At 39.8% G+C, this 18820-nt stretch overlaps 1 protein-coding gene across 1 annotated transcript in view; it reads right to left on the reverse strand.

Annotated features, from left to right (window-relative positions):
• ptn (pleiotrophin) overlaps positions 1–5513 on the reverse strand; it is a 60171-nt gene extending 54658 nt beyond the window's left edge. Inside the window, exon 1 of the mRNA XM_041977434.1 lies at positions 5366–5513. The gene's annotated coding sequence lies outside the window, so the exon portion shown is untranslated. The remainder of the gene's footprint in view (positions 1–5365) is intronic.
• Between the last annotated feature and the right edge of the window lie 13307 nt (positions 5514–18820).

An 18820-nucleotide genomic window follows, 5' to 3' on the forward strand; every position in this document is an offset into this window, starting at 1 on the left:
TCCTGCACTTCCATAAAACTTTTCTCACTCCTTGTTTTAATTTTAGAGCCTCGCTGCTCAGCTTCAGTCTCTTTTCAGCCAACGAGCTGTGAATAACAGCTGGGATCTACCTGCTCAGTACCAAATACAAGAAAAAAAAGTTTAATTAACAGAGCAGTGACATTTCTCATATACTGCTATGACAAACTTCAGAAGACGCCCCCTGTTGGTGAATGAACAGAATGCACTTTTAAGGCACCGATATTGATTCTGTTTGATTCTCTGTGGAGTGTTAAAGAGCTTTCAATGTATGCTTTGAGAGTGGTGTAATAAAAATTTGGCAGGAAATTATGTTTTTGTGTTTTTGTTTTTTATTATTATTATTATTATTATTCTTGTCTAAGTTTGTTTTTACACTGCACTTAGTCAAATGAGCCAAACCTTTGGAATAAAGTCTTCCTTTCTCACCCTCCTCCTCTTTCCACCACACGGGAGCAGAACATGGAGCTTCATCAGAACCTGCCGGCCTTGCTTTGACCACATTTCTATCCGAGGTTTTACTTCATTCTCACTCCACGTCTTACCAAGAGCCATTTCTCCTCGCTATCGTTCTACGTGTGCATATGTTCATGCTGTGTTTCCCCACGTTTCCACGAGTTGTCGTCTCCTTCCTGCATTTGGTTCACTTAAATCAAACTTAATTTAAATAAATGAAAGTGAGACTGCAGAGTGAAATACTGGTCAGAATGAACTTTGTTTTGTTCTTCCCACCTCAAGAAAACAAATTTCTCTAAAGAAAAAATAATAAAAACATCTTCAAATAGAAAGCGATAGAAAGTGCAGCTTCTGTCATGATCCATGGTGTAGTTTAAAGGAGGCAGGAGCCAGACACAGGACGACAAGCCAGATGAAGAACTGCAATTTTTTTAAGAAGAAATGGGGCAGAAAAAATACATTTAAATTAATAAGAGACTAAAATCTAGTGAAAACACAATACAGACAAAAACAAAACAAACAAAAAGCAAAACAGAAGCAACTAACAGCAATTACAAAGAAGGAGCCAAATATACGGAGGGACTAATGACATTTGAGGGGCAGGTAAAATAAAACAAGAAGTAAAATCTAACAAGAAAACAAACTTGATGAAGAAATGTAAAAGAAAAGGTCCAGTAACCCAGCACATGAAAATCCCACAGGTCATGGCTGTTTCTATGTATGAACCAAATTAAACTAATGGATCATTTTGGTCTCTAATCCCAGTTTGATGAGAAAAAAAATCCCAACTTCTGCTGACACTCCTGCAACTCATCATGTTGCATACCTTTGCTATCAGCTTGAGCATTTACTCCCAGCACCTAACATTGCCCCTGCACATAAATCACAGTGCTGACACCAGTGGAAACCTTGGTGCATATCTCAGAAATGACTGTATGACACCTCAGGAATGAGAACTAGGAAAAGTGATTTATTGTTTGTGAATATAAAGTTTTACAGGTACCTTTTAATGTGCACTACATGAAATTACAATCCAATGCATCCAATTAAGTCTTAGGTTTTCTGTAGGTAGAGATTTGCATCCAGCTATGACACCCTTGCCCTTCCAGTCACTTATTGCAAAGCCCGGGGAGAGTTTGTGTGTGTGTTTGTGTCTATGTGAGTGTATATAGGTGGCTGCCGAATGATCCACTAATGAGCCAAGTCATTACAATGGAGAGAAGACATTTGCTAGGGAAAGTGGCCCTAGGCTTATCCACTGGGACCAACCTGGAAGTAGGGGGGGTGGCCTGGTTCAGTTGGTGAAGCTTGATTACACATGTACAGCAAAACGTGCTCATGCTCATACAACCAGTAATGAGATAGACAGAGTCATTGAAAACTTTATGGATTATTCGATCGTTCATCAGTGAAAGCCAGCTGGGATTTGTCCCAGTATGCTTAATGGACAATAAAACAATGGATGAGAGCCTCAGGTTATCACTAGCTCTCCAAGGATGACGTCAAACCAGCATGAAGGTAAGGAAAGTAGAAACTCAAAAATCCTAATTTTAAGTAAGGAAGAAATGAGAAACTAGCCACTAAGGAGAACACTTGAGCACAAACACAAACCTTTTGTTGAATCCAAAAGGCATCTAGCTCTTTCAATGGGCCTCCCAGACAAAGGAGACCAGCAACACTCAACCTTAACGGCTTTATAGACGCTTTGTCTCACCCTCGTGATGTAACAGCTTTTTGCTTGATGTCTCAGTTCTCAGTGAGAACATCCATTTTTCTACATGATTAGCAATCCTAACCTTAACCTAACAGCCTCCGGTGGTGCTGCTGCAGTCATTCATCACAGTAGAAACTGTCAGCTGGATTCTTGTGGGAGGCTCAAAGTGTGATAATTAGAAAATGTAAAGTGTCCTATTAAAAATAAATACAATTTCCTGACTACCTTTGTGGTCCATTTTTATTTCAGCATACATGACATCACAACATAAATTTTCTAAAGGAAAGTTAAATTATCCTTGTTGAAAAAATGGACGTAATAAATGGCCATTAAGAGTTGTTATCACCCCTATAATCTGCATCAGGTTGGCCAATCCAGATAATATATGACATCTAGAAAAATCTCCGCAGGTGGTATAATGTAGAGATTAATTTTTAACCCTGCCAACGTAGCTTTGTCTAAACCTTAATATACAGACGCTGAAATAATAAGTGGTAAATGTCAGCAGTTGATTTTAGGCCAAAAATGGCCCCTCCACCCCTGAATGGGGTTGGACGCATTGTATTTGAAGATGAGGACAATACACTGATCGTATAGGGAGGTGAAGTAAAGCCTAATATCTATAGAACCTTTAACACTGGTCAAAACAAACCATTAAATCCCCACTGAAATTTGTTTTTTTAGCACAATAGGAAAAGTTACAGAAAGTCACAGGTAGTTAGCTGCTTTGGTTCTGATTTGTATTGAAGGAAACACAACACCTGGGTGCATACAACCATTTTTAATAAATATGTTGCAGCTGGTGGTGCAGTAGTAGGCTCAGCTTAATTTTCCTTTACAGAAACGCATTGGCCACAGCATCACACATGGAGGCTCTGAAACAGACAGCTGATCAATTTTACTGTCTGTAACACGGCTAGCAGTATACTCTCAGACCCGCTGTGTTGGGATGATGTCCAGTATTCGATTAGAAACTATAAACTTTCGAAATTTAATAGGTTGCACCACTGCTACACTATAACAGTAATAATAAATTTAATAGGCTGGGTGTAACAGCATGTGCTCTTGGTGGTTATAACTTGGGGAAGGGAGTCATAAGATGATTAGAGATGAAGAAACCAATAAACTCACCGCATTACTTGAACCACATTATGTAGTCAAGATGAAGGTAATAAATCTTGGTCATGAGAAGGATGTTGTTTACAAAACTGACAGCTGAGATTATAGAAACTGTAGGATTCAGATGATTAATATATATGTTTTCCAATGTGTAATTCAACCGAATCAAACTTTTTTCCAGTTTAATTCTAGATCTGTACATTTTATTATTCATTCTTATTGAGTAAAAAATGTCAGAAATTATTTTAGTAGACTCATTGAGTCCACCGAGACATCAGGATTATTTTTTAAGGGTCACATGATCACCTTTTCCAGCTCTGATTTACTGTGATTTTTGCACTATTGTGTTTAGAAATGTAGTCCTTTAAGGATAGTCCCTATACAGGCCTCTCTCCTGGCATCTACTCCCTCCTCTTTTTCTCCTATCCATCCCCTTATTGTGCATTCCCCTTCTGTGGAGCCTCTCTGGATCCCATCATGGTCTGTTCTGTTCATCCCACATGTGAAGGGTCAGTGCATACCCCACAAAAATAAACGAGTCGCTCAATGTGGGGACCTTTGTGTATGTCCACACCCCCCTACCCTCTTCCTCTCTAGCGCTCTCTTACTTGTGCCCTATAGATGAGAACTGGCTCCATTCACAGCGCCTCCCTCCCCCCTGGAGTGGACTTCTCAGGGCCCTAACAGTGCAGTTCTTTGCCTTATTGCTCCAGCTCCTCCATAGAGAAGGGCCTCGTCAAAGCATTTGAAAGGACACAGAAGGAAATGAACTGGCTTTGTGCTTAAACACATTGACATATAGGCAAGATCACGTGGTGAAGCATGTGGGGCAAGCCTTTTATTAGAGAAAAGGGCAGAATGTGTCAAATATATTGCTATGTCCTCTTGGAGGCCATCTTGTAAGGAAAACGCCAGGACGTGTTTAGAAATTAAGCATTTTTCTCTGAGTTTGCCCCTGCTGGCTGTCATCCAGCTTAATCCACATTGTGTTCCGACTTCCTACAGACCAAAGCAGGTTTCTCAAGCTCATCTCCACTTCATGTTTAATCTCCCCCTGCTCTTTCATCAGGACCACACCATGTGTTGATTCTAAAGAAATGAAGCAAGTACCTCATTTCGAGCTAGAATGAGCCAGAAAAAGCTTTTGTCTGCTGAAGGAATGCCCATAAGACAGAGAGGAACACTGTTTGGTCTGACTTGGGTTGCTATACTGGGGCTGAAGAACACCATGGCAACGCAAGCAGAAGGTCTGCTGGATCACATAATGCTGCTACAATACAGCAGTGCCGGGTTTGTCATTCCAGTCAGGCCTGACCCAAATTACAACATCCTGGGAAAATGTGGTCCACTTCTACCAGCTTACATGCACACAGTGACTTAATTGGGCTTGCACATTTTTTGGCTGATAGCAATAATAAACAAAACATATGGATGTTTGAAGTCTAATCACTGAGGAACGGCCCTGTTAATGATTTAACACCACACTCCATAGCCCATGGCTGCTGGATTATTGGGTCTTTCTGATTGTTTACCCTATGTCTACAAGCCACTTTTCCATCTGTTGTTATAATTCTCAGCATTTAAGCTTAATAATCCTTTATATTTCCATATGTTTATTATCTTGTATCAACAGCCTCAAGGGAAAATCAGCTTAAAATGGGAAGAACAACGAAAAGTGATTAGGACCATGTCTACAAAGCAACCATATTTCACCAAAAGGCAGAATGTCAGGACAGAAATGTAGAAATGCAAAACAGTATTGTTGGCAACATTAATACACTTTAGGTAGTACATTTTGCCAATTTCCCAACAAGTTTTCTTTTGTTTGTGACTTTTAAAGGAAACTTAATTAAAAAATCCCAAACACATCATGAAGTCCAACAGATTTATAAACAGACACCAAACAGCCTGGGAACTTGTACAAATGAGTCTTGCAGAACTGCAGTTGAACTCAGAACTTGCCAGCTGCTTAAGAAACAACCTCAACATCACATTACACCCTCTCAACAACATGCCTATACCAGTTCGTGTGCACCTTGAAAGGAAGAAGCCACTTACTTTGCTCTGGAGGTCTGGTAGTTGTATGTTACGGCTTAGAGCAAAAGTTTCTCTAGGCTCTTTTCATCTGCACCTCTGCCTTGCTGCCCTGCTCTCCAATACTATTTCTTTTTGTGGGCTGAGCATACGATAGCTGTGTAGACTTTGTGTGTGTGTGTGTTGTATGAGTAAAGGGGAGGATGATGGGTGGGGTGTTGATCACTGAGTTTCCTGACTCGTGATCAGGGGCTCATTACCCCCAAGGTCACTCCAGGGACGCCCTGCCTGGCACTTACTGAGATCCCAGAGAGAAGATGTGAAGTGCAGGATGAGAGGGTGACAGAGAGAGAGGGGGGTGGGGGGAATGGATGGATCAACAGACAGAGAAGTGAGACAATGAGCAAATTTGATCCAAATGCCAACAGAGAGGCACATATTCAGGGAGAACAAGCAAACACAACAGCAACAACAAAATGCAGCTGCGTGAGCTCACAGCGCAGCCAAGCTGGGACAAGTACGCCAGGCAAAGCGCAGTTATGTAAGATATCGTGTTGACCCGTTGGAACAAGTGAGTGCAAAGCAATCAATACAATATTCATATAAAAAAGCAGCTAGGGAGTGGCTTTGTTTTTCAGTGTTTAGTATTGACTAACAACAACAACAAAAACACATTTATTCTGTTTTTGTAAATAAGTTTTATAGTTTTATAAGGTTTTTTTTTTTTTTTTGTGGAGAAACTGTGAACAAAACTTTTGTTTTTCAGGTTATTTCTCTTATATGTTTTGTTTCCATCAGACAAATAGGAAAGGTAAACAAATATTTCAGTCTTTCTTATTGGCACACTTTGTTTTTAAGACACTGATGCAAACCACTGCACATGTAATGCCATTAATAATGACAGATGCTGGGTTTATGGATTTCTGAGGTCCCTAATAAAGCAGTTTTTACTGAAGCTCTGCCCCCTAACAAAGGTTAATTGGCAACTGTCTTGTATCCTGTCTTTTCGCTGAGTTCTTCCTTGTGAGTAAAAGTGAGTCCTATGTTGACTCTAGTTGTATCTCTTGCTCTATCACTTTCTCGCTTTCTTTTCCTTGATACTGCCAATAGTGTCCTCTTGCATGTGATAAGATAACACGTGAGCAAAAGAAGAACGAGAGACTAGCTGGCTTGGGGAAGCAGAAAAACCAGTTTGCATTTTATCAAACAATCAGCATCTTCCTCTGTGCAGGCCAGCTCTTCTGCTTAGCCAGCACATCTGATAAGGCACCAGTCTCCCAGTTCAGCCTGTCACAACAGACAAATAAACAAAATTATTAACAAAACATATGAATCATATGAAAACATTTCCTGCCCAGTTTTTCTAACAGCTCAGAGATTAAGAATTCAAACATGATCTGGAAAAAAAAGTATTTGTACAGTCCTCATTGAAGGTCTTTCTACTTTTAATGACATTCCACTCAATTAGCCAATCATGACTGAGCATGCCCACACACCCACACAAGGGCGCCTGCATCCCAATAACAAACAATCCTCATGAGACACATTCTGAAAGGTAATGGACACTGATATTATGAATATGAAGCTGGGTTCTGTCGTAATATGACCAGATTTGGCTTAATTCGGCTTTTGTCCTGCTGCATTTCCATATAAGGGTCAAGGTTTGAACGACTACAGAAAATAGGTGAGATGCACTCAGGAAAAGGACATTTGCTTTGCAACGAGCCCGACTGGAAACTTCGAGACTGCTTTGATACAACTGTGTGACCCTTACAGTACTTGTTAGAATCAAACGATCTCTTAAAATTCTCAAGGAAATTGTCAATGTGAAGACTTTCCTCCATGGCCTGCTTCACGCCTTGCCCAGAGAGACAAGAGCTATTAGCCCTACTATTTGCCACAGGTTCTTCTCTGCTACAACACTACAGTCCACTGGTTGACTTTCTTCTTGGGAGAGTTCCAGAGGTTGTTGAAAGACAAGTGGAGTATTGGATCCAAGCGCACTGACGGAGACTTCAGATAGCTTCTGAGAACTATTCAAGAGCGCTGTTTATATGATAAACATTGGCAGTCTTTGGGAACAATGGTCTACCTTTCGAAATTGCAGCCATAAAGGTCGGTCTAACATTCATGATGTCTGGTGCCCAGTTGTCTAGATGTTGGTTAAAGCTTCTCGTGCAGGGGGTTTCAGTGTTTCCCCTTTCGCAGCCTCGCAGTTTCATGGATTTTTTTTTGTTTGTTGTTTGTTTTTTGTTTTTTTTTTGTTGTTGTATTTTTTGTGCAATTTTGCATGCTTTGTTTTTACAGCTCATTGTTTTCTGTGTTCTGACTGGCTTCTTATTTTTCTTTCATATTGTTCTATGAAGGTTTGAACTGTGAGGGTGTTTAAACAAGAGAGAAAAGTGTGAAAATGTTAATGCCTGCCTGAGAAAAGTGTAGAAAGTGTGTAGTGTAGGGGTTTTTACAGCCTTAAAACATCTATAATAGTTGTAAAAAATAAAGCTGACTACTTAGCATGATTTCGCTTATTGCATGTTATTTTTAGAAAGTATCTCCCGCGATTAATGAGCGACCACTGTGCAGTTCAGGCCACAGGAATCTGATGCTACAAATATAAATAAGAAATAAAAATGGATGAAGGGGGCCCATAAATAATCTTCCTACACAAGAAGTTAACATGAAGCTAGTGTTTCCTGACAATGAGTTTCGTTGCTGTTATACCTTCAAAACAGCAAGTGTGTTGATATATAGCTGCTGGTGTGTGATGCGGTGCCATAAAGCAAAATGCAGCTGTCACATGATGCTGTCAAGTTTGGTTTCTCAGACCCGGGAAGCTGCAGAGCAATGACAGCATCTTTTGTTTAATGTCTACATGCTTCCACTGGCACAGGTCATAAAGAACAACAACATTAGTTACCATAGCTACGCTGATGACACACAGATATATATATTACAATGTCACCAGGAGACCGAGGCCCCATACAGGCTCTTGGTAAATGCATTGAGGAGATTAATGACTGGATGTGTCTGAACTTTCTTCAGGTTAAGAAAAACTAAACTGAGGTGATGGTCTTTGGAGCCAAAGAGAAACTATTAAAGGTCACCACAGAGCTTAAGTCTATACACCTAAAAACCACCAACCAAGCCAAAAATCTGGGTGTGTTGATGGACTCAGACCTAAATATTGAAAAAAACATGAAGGGAACCACAAAGTCAGCCTATTATTACATTAAGAACATATCAAGGGTAAAAGATCTGATGTGTCAGCAGGACCTGGAAAAACTAGTCCAGCTTCCATCTTTAGTCGGCTTGATTATTGTAACAGTGTTTTTACAGGTTCTACCTAAAACATCAGTCAGATCCAGATCCAGAACTCTGCTGCTCGAGTCCTCACTAAGACCAAGAAAGTGGACCACGTCAGTCCAGCTCTGAGGTCTTTACACTGGCTGCCGGTCCGTCAGAGGATAGACTTTAAAGTTCTGCTGCTGGTCTAGAAAGCTCTGAATGGTTTAGGATCAACATACATCAGAGACCTCTTGACCCAGTATGAACCTACCAGAACTCTCAGGTCATCTGGATCCAGGTTCTTATCAGTTCCCAGAGTCAGAACCAGACATGGAGAAGCTGCATTCAGCTTCTATGCTCCACATGTCTGGAACAAACTCCCAGAAAAGCCTCAGATCAGCTGAAACACTCAGTTTATTTAGATCCAGGTTATAAGACCCAACCTGTTTCTCTGCTGCCAGGGACTTAGTTTTTTATTTAGAGTCCAGACCTGGATCGGATATCTTTCAAGGCTGGAATCTTTAAACTTGAACATGTTTTAATGCTGTCTTTCCCCTAACACGAGTAACTTATTTCTTGCATTTTGTCTAATTTATTTTAACTTTTTTTGTTTGTTATTTAATTTATTTTTATTTTTTTGCCCTTGTATTACTTCCTGCACCTGCTAATGTTTAATAGTTTTGTGCAAAGCACTTTGAATTGTCTTGTACACGAAATGTGCTATTACAAATAAATTTGCCTTGCCTAATGAGTGTCGTGTGTGCCATCAAAGTAAGTCAGAGTGCATGGAGTTTATTAAGGTCAGAAACTGTTGTTGAATTGCTTTAAGCTGCAAGACATTCTCGCTCTTTTCACATATTGACACCTGGTGCGAACACCTGCTGTGTCTGGATTTGCTGAGCTGGTAACATAAAAGTCACAGGATGCAAGGCAAAGTGGAAAAGATAAATGAAGTGGAAAAAAGTATATTTTATTATGTACTGAAACACCTCACTATAGTATTGTTCAAACCTTAATCAAGTACTTATTCTTTGGAGGAAAAAGGAAGTCAAAATAAAGACCATGAGGAAAAGAAAATGAAGTAAGAAACAGGAGGGCCTATCATCTTCCTTCCCTCAGACCTATTTACATACAACAGGAAATGTGCAGAGCAGTGCCCTGTTCACCTCAAAGTGAGACTGAGGGGGCCGTATGTGATGAGGAGCTATTGGAGCTAGCTAGGATGCTATTTTTACTAAGGTTGACATAATTAATTAGATGGCTGAAGATTGCTTTCATTACCACGGTGGTACAGTACAGCCGTTTCCCACCGAGAATTTATATTTGTGTTAATAAGAAAGTGTTTTTGGAGGCAGACTGAGCCTTTTGAGTCCTCACATAGAGAATAGATATAGAGAGAAATAGAGAAACTGTCATCCAGAAAGGGCCCATCTGCAAGAAAAAAACCCCATTAAGAATATTAAAAACCACCACAGCTTTTATCAGAACTGTACTCAAAAGGTGCCACAAAAGTCTTAGGCCCCAACAATCACAAAAGAAATGCAGAGAAATCCTGGAGAGACTGCTGAATCTCTGAGCCGTACATTGAAGACAACAGTGAAATGTCCATATAAGCAAAACTAGCCTCTAAAACCTGAAACAGAACACAGAAAATAGAGGAATTCACATACAATATATTTTTGAATGTTGCATTAACCTTCACGTGACAGAGTGATGTTATGCATCACCTTTTTATCTGTGGCATTGTTAACAATGTAGGCCACTACAGGGCGGCATTACGTATCATGAGACTGTAAAAAGTAGATTTGTTAAGTTGTTTATCCTTGGGTCTTCCCTCCTCTCATGTTTCTGGCCATAGATTGTTTTAGAGGGACCTTTGTCAATTAGTGGAGGATCCTCTCGATGTGTTTTGGAGCAGCAGATGGCTGGAGATGACCACAAAGAGCAAAATAGTCACTCTGCCACAGCTGTGCAAGAATTGACTGACAGATTACAGCACACACAATCAATAAAGTTTGCCATTAGTTCTGTCCACACAGCCCTGTATCCTGATGTCAGACTGCCTCTGGAAACTCTCTGAAGTCCACAAAGAGGAATGGCTCTGTATATTGCATTATAGAGCTGTCTTTCCAGGCTTGGCTTATTGATTAAGTGTCTGGGATGGGTTGATTCTGTATTATATCAAATTGCTTCCTAGCACCAAAAAGCCCTTCTTTAGATGTGATAACCCGCAGTAACAGACTGTTGTCAAAGTGCTGTTCAGTCATCCACAATGCTGTGTTACACAAATACAACTTTTAAAGAATTGGACAGCATGACTAAGGCCCAGATCTATCCAAAAATAAGCAGTAACCAAGTAACCAAGGGTAAGGCCAGAGGGGTGGTACAGGCATCTCTAAAATCTGACTTGGCCCTGAAACACCACCCCAAGATGGGTAAACCTGAGTAACCCTCAGATGCACAAATTCAAGTTGTACTTGGGAAAATGTACTTATATGATGATCTTGATCATGAAGCTGCTTCTATAAAGCATCATCTCACCAACTCTTTATGTGGGTGATAATATTTATCTGTCAAACAGTTTAAAGCTCACGAAGAGGATGTAAATGTTATAAAAACCACCAGCTGAGCAAAGTTAAATGGTAACTAATGCTGAAGAAGAGCAGTGACACACCTTTGCACTGCAGGATTATCCCAAGTAAACAATTACTGATTCAAAAATAAAAATAATTAACTTTACTTTTAACAATAAAGGTCTACTTTTGATTTAAGATTCAGTTCTTTATTTCCTAAAAACATTTTTTTTTTTGCTGGTGACTTTTCTCTTTTCCTGGTCTCCCCCCATCAAAACTTCTCCAGACCCCTGAAAATAACTCTTGGTCACTTTCAAGTCAAGTAACACTTGAGATGACACAAAGTTTAATCTGAACTTCCTTCAAATCCTTGAGGGCAAATTAAATCTATCTATATTCTTTCTACATGAATATTTTCCTTTCAAGGTTGGATTTTGAATAAAGTGGATATTCTTTCCGCAAGGTCAGGTTCTCCCTGTGTTTTTATAAAGAGTTCATCCTTTCTTGGTATCAACCTTGTTAAGAAGAAAAAAATTACAACTATACCAGTGGCGGCTGATGACAATTTTTTTTAGGGGGGCGCAAATTTTCTTGGAAAGTTGACACTTAAAACTTAGCCACTTTAATTTCAATACAGTTACAGAGTTAGGAAGAAAAGAAAAACGAAGTCTGTGTATGGCTTGTCCACAACGTTTCGGTGGTGCCGACACTTTCAAACAGCAGACAAGGGAAGCAGAAAAAGGCGTTACTCACGGCGCAACCGGCAAGCCAACTCCGTTTTTCAGAGTAAGAGCGGGAAAAAGCCCGGGTATAAGCTCTTCCGCGGTCGCCGCTTTGATTGCTGTACTTGCAGATCAGGCTGGTCAGCCCGAGCTCCTTTATACCTCTTTTGCTCCTCGAGAGAAACATCTTGAAAATTGGGGTGCTCTTGTAAATATTTTACAGAATTAATTCGCTACTACTAGACTCGTCTCCAACGCACTCTGCTACTACGGATGTACGTCACACTGGCTTAAAATACAGGAGTGTATAATTGACCATGACATTGTCCAAACACACTGAAGCAACATAATTCAACTATTCTAATTGGCTGACGATGAAAAGTGGGCGTATCCGGGGCGCACCGAGCTGCGCCCCAAGCAGATTTTTAACGAACCAATCAAAACGCAGCCTCCAGTGACGTTTTAGTCAAAAGTTTGAGGCTGACAATCCCCCAATCCCAAACCGAAAACTTGAGCACTCGCCCTGAGCCCCTGATGACTAAATGACATCACCTGCGTGAGGAGTCGAGGGTGACAGGCCACAAGGGCTCGAAATGCTTTAAATAGGATTGGGACAGCACTTTGAGACCTGCACTGCAAGGAGAGAGACGCCATACACACACATATATATATATATACACACATATATATATATATATACACACATATATATATATATATATATATATATATACACACACACACATATATATATATATATATATATACACACAATATATATATAGTATATATAGTAGAGGTCAGGAAGCTCCTGTAAACGCCGCCGTGGGGAAATTAAACGGCGAAAAATATAACGACCCAGCGCCACAATACTGAAGAACATGTTTCACACGTCGGCTTCTCTCGGTAAACTCCGTGTTTCACGTGACATCGCAGTGATTTATGGGTAATTCCTTAGCGAAAGTTGGCATCGATGCAGACTTATGGAAAGGGGGCAGAAAGGGCTCAAAAATGTCCGCCATCATCCCTTGATCACTCACACAATTCCAATTGGAATACCACTGAACCCTCGAGCCCCTCGCGGGAGCGCGCCCGTGAGTGCAGGAGTGCTCAAGTGTTCCATTTGGGATTCGACCAATAGGGATTCATTTGACCGGCGCCCCCGCAACCAGGAAGTGTTGTTCAATGAAAAATCATTAAAAAGAAACACTGTGTAATGCGCTTAACATGCACAAAAAGCTAAAAAAATACATTATTTTACACATATCTTCATCCGAAATTATTCCTAACAGTTTGTTTTTTTTAATTGTGTAGTAACCAGGAATATGGACTCTTTGTAGGTGAGGGCGGCGCCCCAGCGCCCCCTGCTGGCCAGCCGCCACTGAACTATACACTGAAAATGAAATTACATGAATTACACAAGTTTATGTTTACTTGTTTATTTCTACTGTTCAGGAAAAACTGATGTTTTTTCCTGTCCTTGTTGAGGCTTGAGGAAGTCTCACAGCAGTCAAACCCAACAACCCAGAAGGTCAATAACTTTCTGATTACTTTGGTGTGAAGACTGAAGTCTGAAAATCAGCCTCACAGCTGTACAGCTTTTTTTCCTGGGAGATATAGAAAGAAACCAAATGAAAAAGGGATTTAAAAAAAAGGTAAAAGGGTGAGACTCGATTCTACTAAATTCAAGAAGCTGTCGCTCACTGACAGGTTTTCAAACTTAAAGTTTAGAAGTATGATGAGTCTTGCTCCTTAAACACCTTTCGGCTCGCAACTGAAAGCTAGTGAGGAAAGTGAGGAAAGAGGTGCTAAGTTGTGGAGGGAAAAGGCTGAAATTGATGGGCAATAGGCCAGTAGCAAAATACTGGATTAGTTAGTAAGAAGGTGCATCTACCCTAGAAAGATCCTCATCCAAAGCTGAAATGAAAGCAAAAACTTGTCATAAAAGGTATTGATTTTTGGACAAGAACAAGCTGATGAACAGCGCTGAGAGATTTTCAGGATCACTTGAGAGCACACATGATCAAATGATATCAAAAGGCAATACGTTTTCAGAACTTCAGAACAGAAGACACGAGGAAGAGAAAATGGAGAAAATCCAGCTTTCTACTGCACCAAAGGCATGTCTGTGGGCTCTGTTCCTAACAATTATTCTGCACTTTAGTCCATTACACCTTGGAGTATCCCAGCCTGAAAAGGTGGTGGGTTGCACCACTGCAGCTCCATAAATGAAGCGTCGTGTTGCACCGTTGGGATTTCCAGCATCAGCCCCAGTGATGGTCAGTAATTAGTATGACTCATACCCACCCGCTGATAAAGCTTTATACTATTCCACTCCTCCAGTCTCACACTCAGCTCATTCATAATAGATATAATCTATTTGCCTCCCCTTCAGCCCTGTATTTATTCCCCTTAGAGGAGCTTTTCCGATGATGTCACTCACGTCAAATAAATAAACCCTCAATGGCCTTTTCCTGAAGTTGGTTTTCTTTTGTTCCAAATGCACAAAGAAAGCCCCACCAACCAGTTTACAAAGATGTAATGGAGTAAGAGTGAAATATGATCTTAATATTACATCTAACAGCTCCCTCATTAGTTTCCCTCAGCCTTAACTGGCTGCTGTCAACATAAGTTGAAACTGGGAACTGTGAAAAAAGCCCTGGTTAAGCTCCACTAACCCTTTCCGATGAATAGATGTCCACCGGCAGCCCAATAAGAGGGCGGCGAGGACTGGACCTGTCTGTGGTGAGAGTCTGATGAAACCAAATGAAATCAGCCCGTCGAAGTCAGGCATTGCATTTTAAGCACAGCTCCAACGACTATGCCCCTTCATCTCATCATTCCCCAACACAAACACAGCAAAAGCCAGATGAGACTGCCAAGAAATGGTGGAAAAGTAATTTATCCACACCCTTTTTTGTATGTATTCAATTTGTTCAACATGTCTGGAAGGAAATGGAGATTGAATTTATGACTGTAAGAGAAAGAGAGGAAAAGTTGTGGTTCAGAACATCTAAAGAAAAGAATTTAGTTGTAAGACAATCACGCTTGGCATATTGTAAGCTCTCATTCTAACATATTCGTGGGTCGGGGGGCAGTTTCGTTTATCATATGAAAACTCTGCATGAGCAAATAAAACAACAACAAATGTCTTGACAGCCTCAGTCACAGAGTGTATCGTGCTAGGCTTCAAATCATGTCAAACACAGGACAAAACACACACGCACACACACACACTGAACATCTGTGGGGCCATGACTGTCTTTTACATCAGAGTCCTGTCAAGCACTGTATCCAGAGGTCTAAAGTGCTCCTAATGAAACAAGACAAGTTTAGATATTTGACCTCAATCACAAGTTTGTTTAAAGGGGCTTCAAAGTGAATAATTAAACCTCTTTTCTTTAATTCAAACGAGTCTATCACACATGAGTGCTGTTCTACAAAAACAACAACCCGGTAAAACTTTGATTTCTCACAAATTCAGTTCAATTCAGTCCAGCTTTATTAGTATCACGCCAGAACGTCAACTCAGGGAACGTAACAGACAAATCAGTTCAAGCCAAATCCTAATAAATAATAACTTAGTTAAGCAAAATCAACAAACTGCAGTGAAATTCCAACCATGGATGGTGACATGTCTGCATTTTGAAATGAACAGATTTATCCATTACAAACATGTTTTTGCTGAAACTGGACTGTTTACATACAGATTTAAAGCTCTAAACAATCTCTCAAAAATGACAACAAACTTCTGGAGATTCTTCTGGCTGGATTGGTAGAATTCAGTAAAATCTGTTGGTTCTTCTGCTGCTGCCCAGCTTTTTCAGTACAGTCTACCTATATAATGTTAGCCTGCTGAATCCTGAACCCACAACCAGGTTTTATGTTGAGTAACGTGCATTGACCTTGGATACACCAGCTGTCCTGCCAGGGGGGCACCGAAGGTCGCAGAGGGCTTCCAAAGCTTTGGTGGCACTTCGATTGTTAGATTAGCACATGTTGATTAAAATGAAAGTAACACGTAAATGAATAGTAACAGATTAAAAGGGTGGGACTTTATAGTTCTGTGCTAAATAGGTTCTTAAATCTTACTTTACAGATCAAAACTACTTTCTTTCATTTGGAAATGATTCATCTTGGACCCCTATTGTCCAATATCTACATATCGTCCAGAATCAGAACATCGTTTACTCACTCATCATGATGATGCACAACTCTGCAGTATAGTGTCACCATATGACAAGAGTCCCTTAAAGTCACTGAGTGAGTGTATCCAACAAATCAATCAGGGGATGAGCCAGAATTTCCTCCAGCTCGATGCTGAAAAGACAGAGGTCATTCTTTTTGTTCCAAAAAAATCCAAGGTTACAGGTCAGTGCTCAACTTGACTCCATGAAGATAAAAACTATAGACTGAGCCAGAAATGTGGGTGTAATTTTGGACTCTGACCTCAGTTTTAACAGTCACATGAAGACGATGAGTAAATCAGCCTATAACCACCTTTAAAACATGACAAGAATCAACGGATTTCTATCAAAGCAAGACAGAAAACTTGTCCATGCACTTCTTTTCAGTAGGTTAAATTATTGTAATAGGGTCTTTACTAAAAGGTCTCAGTAAAAATAAATTAACTTATTTAAAAAGAAAAAAATCTCACCCAAAATGTTGATTGTAATGACCATATTACACCAGTACTTAAATCACTAAACAGACTTTATGGTCTTGTGCCTTAAATACATCTCAGATTCTGCCCTCGGTTGGACGTTTTGAAGCATGCAGGAACTGTTTCCTCAATCTGCACAGGGTCAATACTAAGCAAGGAGATGCTGCGTTTTATGTGAATCTGCTTTCCCCACCTGTGGAACAACACGTCCTGCACACCTGAGATCCTTGTTTAAAACATTATGTGTTTACTGCAGGCTTCCTGACAATTTAAAGTTTATTTTAATTTTAACCGTTTTTATAACTTTTATTGCTGATCATAAAAACGCACTTTTCTGGATCTCTATTTGACATTTCATACTTTTTTTTTTACTTGTTTTTTTTTAATTTTGCATGTATTTTATTTTTATTGCATCTTTTTAGACTTTGAATTGTCTTGTGTATGAAATTGTGCTTTTAGACAATAAATTTGCCTTGTTTTGTCTAGGATTATTGTTTGTGTCGAAGCTGAATGATTGCAGCAAAAGTGGAGCTGGGATGAAGGTGACTGACAATGTTTTTTATGTAATCACAAAAGGTTGAATGTACAAGGGAAATTCTTTTCTACTGTTTGACCTTAATGTCTTAAGTGTGTAAGTTACTGTCTTACTATAATAAACATTTATTTACATATTTGCTAATTAGATTTTCAAATTAATGAAACCTGCATTCAGTATGAATGTTTCACTTCATTGGGTCCTAGTTAGACATCTAGCATGTGTAGTTCCTTAACGTTCTTTACAAACTTATGTTTTTGAAGTTATTATTTTGCTGAACAGACTAGATAGACTTGGTGTGATAAACATAAGTAAATGGGATTCATGATAGCAGAATGTAGAGAAATAAACAATATGCTGTGTATGACTGTAGACTATTATGCATATGGAAAATGGGAGTAGTTACAGATTTCTAACCACGCCCCTCTCATCCTCCCGCCTAAAAAAAAACTAGAAAAGAATACAGAGGACTACAGAAGTATAATTCCTCAAAAAAGGAAGATAGCTAACAGTGATAAATATCTTTATAATGTGTTTTCCAGTCTGCCAGTGAAAGACCAGTGATTACTCGATCCAAACTTTACTGTAGGTTCCAGCAATCTTTAGAATAAATACCTGAAAGGATGAACGGTGAAAATGATACCAGGCCCAGAGAGAACCCACACATATATGAGAACATGAAAACTCCACACAGAAAGGCCAGGTAAGGCTCAAACCAGGAGCCTTCTTGCTGTGAGGTATCAGGGATAACCAGCACAGGCCTGTCTCTTTCTGAGAATGGTCTCTTTCCCTGCTGCCATGTTTGTTGCTCTTGTATATTGCTTTTGAAACTGACATTGAAACTTAGAGGTGAACTCTGAATTCTGCACTGCCTTCTAGTGCAGCTGTTCCTAACTATTTTCCTTGAGGTACCAAAGCCAACTACCAAAAGACCACGGACTCCTTAACCCCTCTGGTATTTGTCAAACACGTTTCCTTAGTAAATAGTATCAAGGTTGGTATCATGGGCATGGACTACTCGAATATCATAGCTCCAACAGCTAGCTGGCTTCACTAAACCACAGTACATGGATGAAAACTGATTGGAAGGACAAGCTGTGAAGTAAAGTAACTTTAGTCTCCCATTAGGGAAATTAGTCTGCAGCCAGGATGACAAACAACAACATAGACATGATCCCACAGACTATTACAAATTAAATATGTATAATAAAATAGACAGAAAATATACAATACATTCATAAAGCAGATGTAAAACACCAATAAACCAAAATAAACAGAACAATCTATGAGTTGCAGTACTAGATTCTCATGATAGCCATCAACTTTAACCTACAGCTTTAAAGGCAGAGGGGAGGAAAGGAAACTTGAATCTATTTGTCCTGACAGGCATCTTCACCCAACAACTAGACGGTAGTAATACAAATTCTGACTGGAGCGATGATTCACAACACACCCTAAGATTGGCTCGAAGCTTCTCCTAAGTACCCTGTCTGCTGTAGAAATCAGAGGGCTGTCTGCTCCTGAATCTTCCCGGAAATCATACTAGCTTCTTTTAACAGACTACTCTACGTTTTTTATCTGCTACCATCAGGTTCCATAGCAACAATACAAAAATAAAAACAGATTTAATAAAACTTTCCAGGAAAGTAGATTCATCATTGTTCTAGAAACATTAAAAGTTCTCATTCTCCTCAAGAACTA

Source organism: Melanotaenia boesemani, chromosome 23 (assembly GCF_017639745.1).
Source record: "Melanotaenia boesemani isolate fMelBoe1 chromosome 23, fMelBoe1.pri, whole genome shotgun sequence".
Lineage (NCBI taxonomy): Eukaryota > Metazoa > Chordata > Actinopteri > Atheriniformes > Melanotaeniidae > Melanotaenia > Melanotaenia boesemani.